Raw genomic sequence first — 15,455 nt, forward strand, 5'->3', positions numbered from 1 at the left:
GCTTAATTTTAGCTTTACCTGGGTCTTTCAGGGACACACAGTGGGCCTTAGTTTGGGAAACCAGAGAAGCAGCACTGTGACCTTCTCATGTTCAGGGCAGTTTCCCCTTACTATTGGTGGGTTGGGTTACCTGTGTGTCACCCAGCTGGCATGGCCTCCCCACGTCACAGCTTTTCACAGAACAAATGCCAGGACACCCAGTCCTTGGTGGACACTGCACTTACTGCTGAAGCTGACAATGAGGAAGGCAGCAGGTCTCATCTTATTTTCGTGCCACTGAAGACCCTTTGCTGTGACAATGGAAAGCCTAGCACTGCCCCAGACAGTGTCACTCCAGAGAGGTAACTCCTTTCCACCCAGTGCAGCACATTCTCATGAGAGGAAGATGCTCATTCAGCTGCTAAAATAAAAGAAAAATAATAACCTGGTCAGAGCAACATCTGGGAAGTAGATTACAAATCAGAATAACCACACAGCTTCTAGAGGGTGACGCTAAGACCTGGCTGTGCACTTCATACCTTGACCTTCATACTTCATTCTTGCCAGCAGCTCCCTTCTCAGGCACGCTTTCCCAAGAGAAGCCAGATCCTACGCAGGAGCCTCCCCACCAGCAGGCCTGGCACACCCTGCAGCAGGAAGGCTGGTGAGAAGGTGCCCAGGTTCCTAGCACCAGCTTTCTTTCAGCAGCCCCAGAGGGAGCAGGGGTTTTAACCCACCAGAGTCCATCGACTGATGGCACAATGTGCTCCTCTGCTCCGTGCCTCAGGTTTTGTCCCAAGCTGCAAAAGCTGTGGGAAGACCCAGCAGAACCAGAGAACCACTGCTCTGACTGCTGCCCTCAGTCCACACACATCGCTGTCCTTGGAGAGGGAGGTCTGGCACTGCAGGGTGAGACAAAACCTCATCCCGAAGAGGGAAGCTCAACAACAGCTCTGAAACATCCACCAGAGGAAGCAGGGCACCAGCTCCAAGGACAGGCTGGGGTCACAGCTGGCATTCAGAGGTCACCATGCACCCAACTGCAGCACAGCTCGTACCAGTGTCCTGAAGATGCTGAGATGGTCCAGCATGGTCTCCTCATCTGTGAACAACAAATTGACCCTAGCAATGAAATCGAATGTTTGCCATGTGACAGATATTTAGGCATTGTTTCCTGGGTAGGAAGAAAGATCAAGAAGGACCGTGGTAGCTGCAAGAGTAAGCAGTATTGGAACAGCCTCAGATCTGCATCCCTGTGCAGCGTTGCGGAACCACCACAGGGCTGGAGGGGAAAATAAAAAAACAAAAAACAACAAATGAACTGAATCACTCAGATCTGGCCATTACAGGCAATTTGCCTCAGCAGAAAATGTAAATACATGAAGGAGCCTTTGCCAAAAATACAGTTTCAGGGTGGAGACAGATTCCTCAGACACACACTTGCAAGGCCAGTAACACTTGCTACTGCTCCACAACATTACCAAATCCTGACAGTTCAGAAATGGAGGGGTTTAGCTCAGAAAGAGTTTTTCCACTCTTAAAACGGATTTTATTTTTTTTAATAGGCTGATTATATCAGTACTCCCACTTGCACTGTGGCCCCACAGGTAGGTCTGTCAGCAGGGCAGTGCGAGGGGAAACCCAGGCCACTGGAGCAGGAGCACTTCTGTCAAGTGGCTTCGGTTTGTTTTGCCAAAAGATTTTGTTGCTAAAGAAAACATGGCACCAAGCTGCACCTTCAGTCACGTTTTTTTACACGAAGTATTTTCCCAGGCTACAGCTCACCCTTGACCTCCCCAGGCAAGCAAATGTGTTTCAGAGCAGGCTGCACCTCACCCCAGCCACAGCCGAGAGGCACTGAGGTAACGTCAGGAGATGTTTGGCTCTTGGCTTCTGATCTTTATATAATGACACCTCCAAACAATTTGCTTAATTCTTGGTGCATAGGATGGTATGAGAAGCACCAAGTGCCACAGAAACCCCCAGTGAGAGGCCCACAAGGCCCACCTAACCCAGGGGTGATCAGTCAGCAAGGTGAAAATCCTGCCTGGCTCCTCAGCAAGGAGCTCACCCCTCCTGGGCAGCAGAAGCAGTTGGCTTCTCCTTCCAGCCTCACACACCAGGCTGCTCCTTGGGCTGTCAGCAGCAGAACGTTTTATGGGGCTCAATTAACTTGAGGAATGTTAGGTCTTAAAATGAAGATTATTAAAAGCAAGAAAGATAAAATCAGCTTTGTGTTGGCTTTAAACACAGACCTGCTGGATGCAGAGTCCCACGCAGGGTTGCGTCACCGCGAGGGGAGGTTCGCTGAGTCCCAGAAGCCAGGACAAGAAGCCAAGGGTGGAGTGCAGAACATTGCCACCAAAGTGTCCACACCATGAAACTACACCCACACCATCCCATTGCAAGAACATCCCTGTGCTTCAACCCACAGCTTCCCGCTGAACCACCATGGCACTGGGAGCAGTACTGACCAGGCTGAGGAGCTTCACAGGGCACCAGCTGAACAAGTCCCCTGCAAGTTCTTCCAAGCAGGCTGGGCAGTGAAGCCTTCAGACCACAGTGGATCCTGGACCTCTTCAAGGGAAGCCTCTTCTTCCATGTGAAAAGAGATGGCCACAGAAAAGAACAGAAAAGAGTGGGTGTACATAAAATACCTCAGAAAACAACAATTCTACCTGACACCAACTAGTAGGCATCTCAGTGTCAAGGAACCAGTGCTGGGCTGGTGGAAGAGGGGCTAACCAGCTGCTTTGGCCACCCACCTTCCCAAGAAGAGCTGGGATTTCCTGGCTTGTAAGGAAATCACATCTGCAATGCAAACTGACTGTGCACAGGGAAGTTATCACCCTAGACAGATTTGCAGGCCTGATCTTCTTTCAGTTCTGAGAGGCAAATGGGGATGTTCATGCATTGCCCAGCAACCAACTACTAGGGAAGGAATAAGCCAACTATTTCAAACACAGCTCAACAAAGACTTCTCTGGAAAAAAATCCAAAGTCTTGGGGTCTTCCTGCCACTCCAAACGTACCTGTCCCTGTTACTGCCTACCTTTAGCAAGACCAAGACCCAAGCCACACCACAGCATCAGAAGGTTGTGATGTTGCAATGCCCAGCAAGCCAACTCCAGCACTGGGGAATGGAAACTGGGGTGACTGTGTCAAATCAGAGGGGACAGGGACAAATGCAGCTGAAAAATAACAAGGGATCTTTCTTAAGTGTAGTTTTTGCCAATGCTCTGAGTATTTGATATATAACCTATTTATCAGTACCATAGAAGTCTTGTATAATTATCCCTGCTGTTCTGCTGCAGGTTGCCAGCCACTCCCATGGCTCCATCAGCCCTTGAGGTTGTGCAAGCCCAGCTCCTGGCATAGCCAGGAGTCTGAAGTCACCACCCATGCACATTCAGTGATGTTCAGTTCTGCTGGCACAGCTGTGGCAGTGTCCAACTGCTGGGCAAAATGGCACCGCAGCATCTTTACCATGCACCCTTAGTGGCTCTCAGGGACTCTCTCTGGCTTCACAAACTGGAAGGTTCCAACTGGGAATTAAGTGAGCTTCAAACCTCTGCCAAACCCCCCAGGCTCACACGTCCCCATCTGTGCTGTCCGTAAGGAGCACAGGAAACCTTTTTATCTACACTAAAGGTGAGTGAAGCTGGAAAGTCCCCTCTGCAAGCTTCTGCCCTGCAGCACACCAACCTCCAAGTGGTCAAACACATTATGTGATAAGAAACAGCAACAGCCACTGAATAATTCATGTGATAAACCATTTCTGGAGCACTTGATCAGCTCTATTGGCTATCATTATTTTTGCTGAATCAAAAGTCCCCATCTGAGCATATGCTCTAGTGAAAACAAGCAGCACTGTGCCAGGTTAGGAAAGACATTTACTAAATTAAATGCACACCCCACTTGCTCTGCTGAGCCATAATGCAGTACAGCCATGGAAATCTAAGCAGCTAAATGCATGCTCTTCCTGAAGTGGCTGTCTGAGCATACACAATCTGTCCCTTCAAGGTTTTCCATTAACATACCCTGTGTAGAGCTATAAATCAAAATGAAAGAGAACAGAGCAGGGCAGCAAAAGAGCAAGAAAAAGAAAATACATTACAGGTCAGCCTGCAAAAGGTGGTGATTAATTGTTATCAGTTAAAGGTATGTGGGTATAGAGCCATTCTGAACCTCAGCAGCCTGCAACAAGGGGCTGGGGAAGCAGAAGGATGTTGGAGAAAAACAAGGTGCTTATCTGCTCTTGAAAATGGAAACAAATGTGACAGTATTTTATTTTTTTTAAGAGATTAAAACCATTGCTAAATACGTGCTTTGATTCTGAATTTACTATAAAGCAGAAAGAAGACCAGTATCACCACTCAGTACAGAAATATTGACTATATAGAATCATAGAATAATTTGTGTTGGAAGGGATCTCTAAAGGTCATTTAGTCCAGCCCCCTCCTGCAAAAAGTTAGAGAGCCCAGACCAAAAGAGAAAGCAGTAGTGATGTCCAGGGAAAGTGCCCTGGCAAGGGCATGGTCTGCACATGTGCTCTGCTGCCTCTGGAACCACCAACTCTAAGAGCTGGTGTGGCACCACAGGCTGCCCACGTCCAACACAAGGACAGAATTTACGTGGCCATCCCTCAGCTTCAGAAAGCAGTTCCTGGGATTTGCTGGGTGGAAAATTATCAGTTTCTTACTACACACATTCCTCACTCTTACAGAATCTGAAATCCTTCACTGCCACCAATTTTGCCAAATGGCAGCTGGGGGGTCACTCCTTTTGCTGCAAAGAATTGGCAGATCTTCAGGAAAGAAAAACTGCCACAAGGCATTGGTGTTGAACAAATGATAATTCCATCAGCACAGGGACCTGTTTTGCTAGTGGAAGAGTACAGGTGATATGCAAGACCCCATACTTGCATCAGACCCCATGGAAATCACCTTGATAGATCTGGCAGCAAAAAAAAAAAAAACCCTGCTTATCTTGTTTTCCAAAAGGTGGGAGGAATCCCAGCACATGCTGGGATCTGCCTCGAAATACCAATTCCCATCACATTCGGGATTAACTATGCTCAAACTCCCAACTCCCAGCTGCAGGTAGGTACGTTGGCAATCCCATTTTTTTTTACCCCTGATCATGCTGAGATACCAGCAGGGTTCACACGGATGCCCTGGACCAACCAATAATTTTGGTGTGAATCAGCTGGGCAGCCAGCGTCAGGAGGCAGGGGAGCTGCCAGCTGCCCTTCAGCTGCTGGAGGGGTTCCTGCAGGCACAGACACTGCCACAACACCCACTCACTGCCACAACACCCACTCACTATCTGGCAGGTTTTACACCCCTCAGTGCTGCTGTTCAATAAATGCAGGAACCATTTTAGAGCACAACAAAGTCACACATAACAGGTTTAAACCCCAGCCGCGTATTTTCCTGCTATGGAAACCGGTCACAAGAACCAAAAATCTGCCCACAGAGAAGAATTTCATGGGCTGCTCCCTCCTAATCTGCTCCCTTCTGAAACCCTAAAACTGATGAAAGGTGACACGGACCGGTTACAGCCAGCCCCAAGCAGCAATCCCAGCTTTCCACATCACAGCTCTGCCAGTGCATTACCAAGGGTCAAACCAGAGCACGAAGACATTTTGCCTGCTGCCTCCAAATGACCTCATGCAATGAGCAGCCTGGCATCACCTTCACAAAAAGGACTCTCCACACACAACTTAAACGTCTGTTGTTTGTCTGTAAGGCCACGAGGCACATTTTTTTTCCCCAGAAGCAGGAAAAAAGCAGAAGTCCAAGCGAACACAAGCTGGCAAGGGCTTGGTGTTGAGAGCTAAACCCCAGTGCTCTCAACAGCCACACACTCACAAGATCCTCCCCTTAAACTGATTATCTTGGAGCACAGTTAAATTTCACCTGTCTGAAAACCACTTAACAGACTGTAACTTACAGACCAGCCAAACATTTCATACACAGGAAAGTGCAGCCCTGCCTTGCTGAAGCAGAAGCACAGCCCTGTCAGATGAAAGATGAGCAAGTGACTGATAGGGGAACAGAGAGAGGTGGCAGGTCTGCACAGGACAGGGGCACAAGGAGCCCTCCTGCACAAGCACAGGGCTCCATCAAGCACCACACAGGTGGAGATGCACAGCTTGGTCAAATTGCTGGGGTGCAAAGGTACAGAATCTCTCTGTGTGTATAGATGTGCAGTGTCACATACTCCTGCTGTAGAATCCAGATAATTTTTCGGCCTAAATTGCCCTGGTATTCATTCTAAATGTTTTTTAATGTCAGTTTTCAGTTTATTTTACAGTTGTCTTTGGTACCAGTTTTAGAATACATGTATTTATACGGTTTAGAAACAACCATCTGGAATCACGTCCTGAAAAATACACCCTTCTGGCAGACAGCTTGTGTACTTCTGAGTAATTAGTCTGTGTTTATAGAAAGCCAGGGCATGCCCAGGATTTCTCTGTGAGCCCACTCTTCATTAGCTACCAGGCTTTCCAAAAAACAAGGAGTGAGTATCCTCCTGCTTCTCTCACACTCGGCTGCAATAAATCCCTGTGAGCAAGGCCAATACACACTACACACTACAAATGATTGTGACTTGTGTGTTCAGTGTCCCCCCCCAGTTTCTCCCCGTGTCCTCTGCATGGTCCTGCACCTCTCTGTGCTGGGGCAGGAGGCATCCCAGGACAGGCAGGATGCCTGCAGTGACTGCAGGTTCAGACAGCCACAGCCTCAGCCAACAAAGCCCTCTGCTCAGCACCTGCTAAGAGTCCTGCAATTTCTGTGCTTACAAAACAACAGATTTTTTCCCCAACTATTCCACCTATTTCAGCCTTCCTTTCATTTCGAAGCTTTTCAGGGTTTTGAAGCCCCGCTCAACATCATTTAAGAAACATCTAAAAGCCAGAGCCCTCCAGGATCAAAGGCCTTCAAAAAGCCCATTTACCTAAAACCTCTAATAACTTCTGAAAGCAGTATAGTCTTTTAAAATTTTACAATCACAGTCTGCTGAAATAAATGCATGTTTGCTCAGAGTTTGCCCTGCAGCATGCAACACATCTGTCTCAAACCACTCCCAGAGATCCCCAACTCAACTGTGTGACACTTTTGTTTTCTTTGCTGTGTGAAAAATCTCCAGCTGCCATTTCTGCAGGAGCTGATCTGCCAGGATAATGTTGTGTAACAACAAAAACCTGCTTGGCCTAGGAAAGTCTGAAGAGATACAGTAAGATGTTGTGAAAGGAAGGTAAAAAAAAAAAAAAAAAAAAAAAAAAAAGGAGGATAAAGATATGCTCAAAAGGAGTTTATGGAACTTGCCTCAGAACTATTTCTTCCCTTAAAAAAAAAAGCTTATCTGGGAATTGTTCTTTTTATGTAACCAGATTTATTTCAGATGCAAACTCCTGTCCTATCCAGCATTACATACAAAACTATGAACTGTCCCCAGTGTCCAGGTCACCACTCTCAACCTTTTCCAATTTGCAGCTTCAATTCTTAGCAGTAATTCAGCTCTTCTGCATACCTGAGCTAACCCTACTCACACCTGGACAGCTTTTCTTAGTGTGGATCCCCTGCAAGTAAGATCAGAGCCAGAAATCACATTGAAAAATGCTGCTCTACACAGCTGTGTGATTAATGCAGAGGTGTAAGCATTCCTAATGAACATATTGCAATCACCATGCACTACACATTTATGTAACTCACATGATCTAAACCCAGAATTGCCTTTAACCAATGGGATTGTCAAATGAATTAAGGACATTTAAATAACTTGAAAAAGCTCAGATAATCCTGCTTACTCAATACCTTTCCTGGCTAATTGGAAGGAAAGTTGCCCCAAAAAATTAAAAGTACAGGAACAGAGACTGGCAGCCCTGAAGCCCAGTAAAGTGCAAAGTTCCAAAGACTCAAGTCTTCAAACTGGCAGTGCAGCATTCACAGATTTAGGTTTCCCCAGCATCATGTAATGTCATGCTATGGAAGGACTACACACACATGGTGCTGCCTGCTCCATGCCAGCAGCTACTCCAGATTGAGTGCTTGAGAAAGTCTGAGAGCCAGAATAATCCTGTTTAGTTCACAGAGACCAAACAGGATATCTGGATGGGTAACACAGACACAGATCAGTGAAATGTTCTCAGTTTAAGTGTGGTCACTTTGCAATCATGTTCAGAAAGCATTTTCATCTGTAGATATAAAGAAAGTTTTTGGCCATGCCTGGAAACATTAGAATAAAATGAAAAATAAATATATGAAAAAACCTGGGAATGGTATTCATAAAACACCAGTCTCCATTATCTACCTTCCATACAAATTTTGACTCACTTTTTGGTACAGGAAGGTTGTCCCACAGCTGTGCATACTATCAACAAGGGGGACACATCCACAGAGCACGGTGCCTCTTTCTGAGCAAAGGAAAGTCCATCAATATTCATTAACTTTCCTAAAAAAAAGGTTTTCTTTAGAATAAAGAAAGCATTTGAAGATACTATCAAAATGCCAGGACAAGCAAAGTCCATGCTGGTATTATCCACAATTAGTTCACAGTGAATCTAAAATGATGCAGGTGTCTTACAACCCAGCACCCAGCAACCTGCCTGACCATACCTGCAATTGCAGCAATTATCACTCTAGAAGAGATTTCCAGAGCTCACTGTGGGGGAGGTTCTAAACAATAGCTTAGATATGGAAATTCCAAGTCTTTTTCTCTTAATTCTTTGTGCTCTGCCTCTACTATGAGAAGAGCAGTGTCATTTGAGCAGTGACCTCAGCCCTGGGGAGGCCACAGCTCGAGTCCTGTGCCCAGTTCTGGGCCCCTCAGCTCAGGAAGGAGATTGAGGTGCTGGAGCAGGTCCAAAGGAGGCAACTGGGCTGGGGAAGGGACTGGAGCACAGATCCTATGAGGAGAGGCTGAGGGAGCTGGGGGTGTTGAGGCTGGAGAAGAGGAGGCTCAGGGGAGACCTCATCACTCTCTCCAACTCCCTGAAAGGAGGTTGGAGCCAGGGGGGGGTTGGGCTCTTTTCCCAGGCAACTCTCAGCAAGACAAGAGGGCACAAGAGGTCTCAAGTTGTGCCAGGGGAGGTTTAGGTTGGACATGAGAAAGAATTTCTTTGTGGAGAGGGTGCTCAGCCATTGGAATGGGCTGCCCAGGGAAGGGGTGGATTCTCCATCCCTGGAGATATTTCAAAAGAGCCTGGATGTGGCACTCAGTGCCATGGGCTGGGAACCACGGGGGGAGTGGAGCAAGGGTTGGACTTGATGAGCTCTGAGGTCCTTCCAACCCAGCCCATTCTAGGATTCTAAGATTCTATGATTTGGTTCACAACAGCAACTGGGAAAGAACTGCTTCCAAAGGGAAATGCACCCCTTGGATGATGGGAAGAGAGCTCAGTGGACTGAGCTGACTGCAGCATCAAATCACCAACATCACCTGAAGGGCAAGAAGGGAACTTTCTGAAGGAATTCTCTACCACACACTGTTCCAAAAGCAGATCAGCCACCTGCTAGTGAAGATCCTGGGAAAACATTATCTAAATAGTCACAGCAGATATGAACCTAATTACCAAGCAGACAAGCACCATAAATAACCTCCACAGATGCACAGATGTCAGTTCTGTGATAAGAACCGGGGCAGTTAAAGCTCTTAGAGCTGCAGAAACCCTGAATCTCGTTCTGCCTATATGGGGAAATTCCTGCTATCCTTGAACATTCATTCCACTGCCCTGTAATTTCTTCATCCCAGTGCAATTTAAGTGTATTTAAAGTCATGCATGGACATTTTAATACTTGTCAAACTTTATTTACCACAACATCCTAACCAACGTGTCCACAGAATAAGGGCAGCTGGCTATCAAGACCAAAACCAATATATTCTCTATGTGTACCCCACTATCCATAACTAAATAGCACTGCAAGAGGATAAAAAAGTGCCATTGAGTTTAGCTGAAGATAAAATCCCACACTGGAGTACCTTGACTCAGTGGACAGCAATACCTTAAGGGCACTGGACTTGTTATTCCCAAAAGCTCACAGAAACTGACTGGGCACCAGAACTCCCCTCCCATCCTAAATCTGCTCTGGGCTCTCTGATGGACCCCATTCTAATCCTATCCATGTGGCAGCTGCATCACCACTTGCTGGTGCCTTTCATACATTTTTAGAAATTTCAATACAGACCTGAAATTAATACTGGCAGTAATCAGGCACATCCTAGAACTGCAGACTGCGTTGGGGGCTGAAATGAAGACACATTTGTCTTGATAACTTTAGAGAACATCTACTAACAAATGCCTGTGTTTCCTATTGAAGACACTTGTCTATCTTTTCCTTCCTAAGCAGTCTATATTTGCACACCCTAATTAAGGAAAACATCTTCTTTTCAGGAAATCCGATCCCCCCTCTTGCGCAAAGCGAATAATTCAATAATTCTTTTGTCTTCAAAGCAATTCCTACAGAGACAGGGCAAGGCTGAGTTACTGTTTTCACTGGACAACGTTACTTGAATCTTTTACAAACCTACCAGAAACCCTCACCAGGGACTATAACAGTCTTTATACACCTTCATTAAATTAATAGATTTTTTTTTTTTCCTTAAAATAGCTTTCATCTGGAAGCTGACCATTTTATCTCTGCAATACTTTTAGCTTGGGTTGGCTGCCCTTCACCATAAGCCCAAACACCTCTGAAACTGTCAACCCTCCTCCAAAACCTCAGTACTGTCAAGTGAATTTACTGACTTGAAGGTAATTTCTCTCTGAATTCTTTTCCATTCATTGTTACACAGACTACTGCAACATTAGGCACAGGAGACCACTTATACACAGCTGGATTGTTACAAAAAAACAGGCACTTCCCTGAAACTACAATCTGAAAGTTTGGCCTTTATCAGTTTGACTCTTCTTAAAATACTGGTTTGCTATGGGATTGAATGTCTTTACTGCAGGTATTGCAAGTGTTTGTTTGATCTGTATCCTACCTGTATACCACTACCTTGATCTAAATGCAGTCAATCTCAACATAAGAAAGTGTCCCTGTCATTTTCAGATGACTGATTTAAGGATCCAACCATATCTGGGCAAAAACTGGAGTTCTATGAAACCACGAGTTTTTTAAACTAGGCTTAAGGTTGTCTATATTCAATAAAACACTGGTACAAGTTCCAAGAAGGAAAAACCAAACACCATCTACATCCCAAGGCAATTCACAGAACTGCTGGGAAGAATAACAAACATTTTTAGTCAGTAAGCTAACACTCCCACTGCTTCTGTCCTTGTTATTTAAGCTTCTTGTTTCATCATGAGACATGAAGCTGGGGATGATCACCAATTCTTCTCAAAATGACAGCAGGGATTTTGCATTTTTTTTCTAAAGGAAGAACATTCTCACTTTCCATCTTAATCCCCAGGAAAACCTGCACGGAGAGAAACAGCACAGACAAATTACTGATTTGACATGCATAGTGTAGCAAGGTGGAAAAGGGGTAATAACTCAAGTGGTGTTAATGCTAATAGAAAATGAGGCATCCTCTAAGGAAAATTTGGAAGATGTAACTTTAAAGAAAGATACTTTTCAACGCCTAAATTAACGGTTTCCCTTAAACCAGGACTGCTGAAATTGCTTGCAAGAAAGGAGGAACCTCCTAACATTATAATTATTATTATTATCAGGGTCAACTTTAAATTGCACAGCTGTGATTGTGGCATTTGAGCTTTTCCCAGTTACTTTTGAGAGGGAAAAACAAGAAAAGGAAAAAACCTAACCCCAACAAAGACTTCATGCTTTAGTCACAAAACTTTGGCTTGATCCTTCCTTAATTTCTCTGGGATATTCTCCTCTCTTCACAAATACAGCATAACCCAAGCAGGAGCTCATTTTAAGCTGAAAACTGAGCCTAGGAGATAGCAAACTCCTGCAGTTAAAACAGTTACCCTGTTCCATACCAGCAAACAAACCACAACCTGGAGGCAGGAAAAATTATCAGAGCCAACACGGGATGAAGAGCTGAAGCAGGATGCTAGAGCTCAAAGTGACATTCCCACAGGCAACATATGAACACTAAATACCAGCACAAACTCCTGAATGGGAGTGCTGGCAATGCTGCTGCCAAAACAGTAAATTTTTATGTTTCTTACATACTGAAAATGACATCAACATCCATGTAAATTTCTTAAAAAGTAATTTATCATAAGATCAATGAGTCTTATTATAAGAAACTGCCCAGTAATTAATGTTTACCATACATCTTTACACTTGAATAAAAAACCAAAATCAAACAAAAAAACCCAAAAACAACTAACTCAGAAAACTGCCAGATTTCAGCCTAAGATTAGCACCTCACTTCCACAGTTATATTCTGAAGTTATCCTGCAAAGAACAGGAAAAGCACAAAACAAAATAAGATACAATCTGAGTCACTCAGAGGGTACGTTACTGCTTTTAACTGTTTTACAGTATTCTATTATCTTTAATTCAAAATAAATAAAGAATCCAACATGGATATGATTCCATGACTGGCAGTTACTGCAGGAGTGCTGCTGCTTCCCAGAGAATTTCAACAGAACCCAGAGAGGTAAAGTTATGTTTGCTGGCAAACTGGCTCTACCACCTCCCATTACTTGAAGTCTAAGGGCCTTAATGGAAAAAAAAGACAACAGACCAAAACAAAAACCACTTTCTGAAGTTAAGCTTTCACTTTAATAACTGATTTCTTCCAAATCCGCCCAGTAAAATCAGATTCATAGGCTTTTAAAGCACAAAAATACCCTTGAAAAACAGCCATCAAAAACCTCAAGAAACCAAGTCTTGTCAAAGGATTTTTTTTTAAATAAGGCTTTGTGTCAGAGAACCACTTCAGCACAGATTTACTTAATTTCATGTTATTTTCTCAACTAATTAGCTTACATAATTCCTTAGAATGCCCAACATTTTTAAAGCAATTAAAGCTAGTGATCAATACCAGTTTGCAGCTTTTTTCTGCAAGTCTTTCATGTCCAGACAAGTATTAAAAAATACCCAGTTCAAGGCAAAGGGCATCACTAGGCAACAGCAGGCATTAGACACACTGCTCTCCAAGAAGCATTTCCAAGTCCAGCCACAGCCAAGTTCCTGAGCTTTAGAATAGCCTAAGTTTCACAAGTGTAAGACAGACATTATGCCTCTTACAGCAAAAAAAACAAAACAACAAAAAAAAAAACCATCAGAAGCAAATCACCTTCTCAATCTTTCCCATGTAACAATCTCTATATATTCCCCAACACCCCCAGAGCTTGAGTAACACTCATGCTGTTCAACAGAAGCACTCCACAGGAATGGGCTGGCTGAGACCCTCCTGCCTGAGAAATAAATACCCAGGGTTTCAGAGGGAAGTCACCATCTCATGTTTAACACATCCCTCAGGTTGCAGCTTTGCATGGGAGCTGGGATAAAACTTGCTGCCATATCCAGGTCCTGCTCCACTCCTGCTCCCCCCTGTCCCAGCTCGGGGCACAGCTGACTCCCAAGTGCCAGTTCAGGCAGCTACACCAGCAGAAAACTGAACATTTCATAGAATCCTAGAATTGGCTGGATTGGAAGGGACCTCAGAGCTCATCAAGTCCAACCCTTGATCCACTCCCCCCGTGGTTCCCAGCCCATGGCACTGAGTGCCACATCCAGGCTCTTTTGAAATATCTCCAGGGATGGAGAATCCACCCCTTCCCTGGGCAGCCCATTCCAATGGCTGATCACCCTCTCCATCAAGAAATTCTTTCTAATGTCCAACCTAAACCTCCCCTGGCACAACTTGAGACCTCTTGTGCCCTCTTGTCTTGCTGAGAGTTGCCTGGGAAAAGAGCCCAACCCCCCCCTGGCTCCAACCTCCTTTCAGGGAGTTGGAGAGAGTGATGAGGTCTCCCCTGAGCCTCCTCTTCTCCAGCCTCAACACCCCCAGCTCCCTCAGCCTCTCCTCACAGGATCTGTGCTCCAGTCCCTTCACCAGCCCAGTTGCCTCCTCTGGACCTGCTCCAGCACCTCAATCTCCTTCCTGAGCTGAGGGGCCCAGAACTGGACACAGGACTCAAGCTGTGGCCTCCCCAGGGCTGAGCACAGGGGCAGAATCCCTTCCCTGGACCTGCTGGCCACGCTGTTCCTGAGCCAGCCCAGGATGCCATTGGCCTTCTTGGCCACCTGGGCACACTGCTGGCTCCTGTTCACCTTCCTGGCAATCCAGACTCCCAGGTCCCTTTCTGTCACTCTGTGCCCAGCCTGGAGCTCCCCATGGGGTTTCTTTCTGTGTGGTCAGGGTAAGCTCCCCAAGGAACACCAAGCCCGTGGTAGCTCTGCCAAAGAGACGACCCCTCCCTGACGTCCCCAGGTCATGACCACCCCAACTTACTGAGCTGGCCCTGGTGCTCCCAAGGCCAGGAAGGCAGCTCTGCAGGCACACCTGGCAGAAAACCCTGCAAGTCAGCAGAAAAGCCCTTTCCTGACAGTTTAGCAAGGTGACTTATTGAGCCGGGCAAGTCACTGCTCAGCCTGCTGCCAGGAAGGGTGCAGGACAGCGCGAGAAGCTGCTCCTGGCAGGGGACACTCCCAAGCCCCCAGGTGTGCTGCAACGCAACATGAAATCCAAGTTGCATGGATAGGAGGGGGAAAAATGGCTGGAAAAATGGTGGAAAATATCATCAGGTCCTGGAATGGGAAGTCCTGATCAACAACTGGAAGCCAGGATGCAGTTCAAGGAGATACTTCAGACAATAGAACTACATAGCCAAGAACAAGCTTTTGGTGACTGTTTCAAGAGAATTTATCCTACGTCCTGGCAATAGCCAGAAAATCTACTACTCACACAGCTTAGTATCAGCTCTTCAGAGAAATCCTTCTTTCCTGGAAGCTGTTCAAATCAGACCCTTTCTGGAACAAGTATTCTGGCCAGTAGGTACAACCCCGTTCAATCCACATTTGCTTATTTTGGCTTAATATTTTTAATTTGGGTCAAATAAAACAGTTCCAAGTAGTATTCTCATACTTTGAGGCTGGGAAAAGGGATGGCAAAACCTGTCTTCAAGTTAAATAAAATTACACATTAGGCTCACAACTAAAAATTACTGTGGATGAGGCTAAGTTAATTCAAGTGACTTTAATTACAAGATGATTGCTAAACCAATTTAAGCTGAAAAAACACTTTCTAAAATTCCACATTTAAATAAGACCTTAAAAGAGCAATTTACAAAAGAAGAGTGTAAAAAATTAATTCTTTTCATCTTTGTAATCCACAAAAAGCCCCAGTTTTTGAAGCTAAAGTGGACCACTTACTTAATGGAGGCTTAGTCAGCATCAAACCTATAAAAGTGATTAAAACATTTTCCAATAGGAGTGTAAAAACCAAAAATAGTCAACATTTTAATTAAACAGGCATTATGTGACATGGTGGTGTGTTTCCACATGCCAGATTTCTTGTTTAAGATGTATCTGGGAAGTTTCT

The sequence above is a fragment of the Heliangelus exortis genome, chromosome 11 (assembly GCF_036169615.1).
Source record: "Heliangelus exortis chromosome 11, bHelExo1.hap1, whole genome shotgun sequence".
Taxonomy (NCBI): domain Eukaryota; kingdom Metazoa; phylum Chordata; class Aves; order Apodiformes; family Trochilidae; genus Heliangelus; species Heliangelus exortis.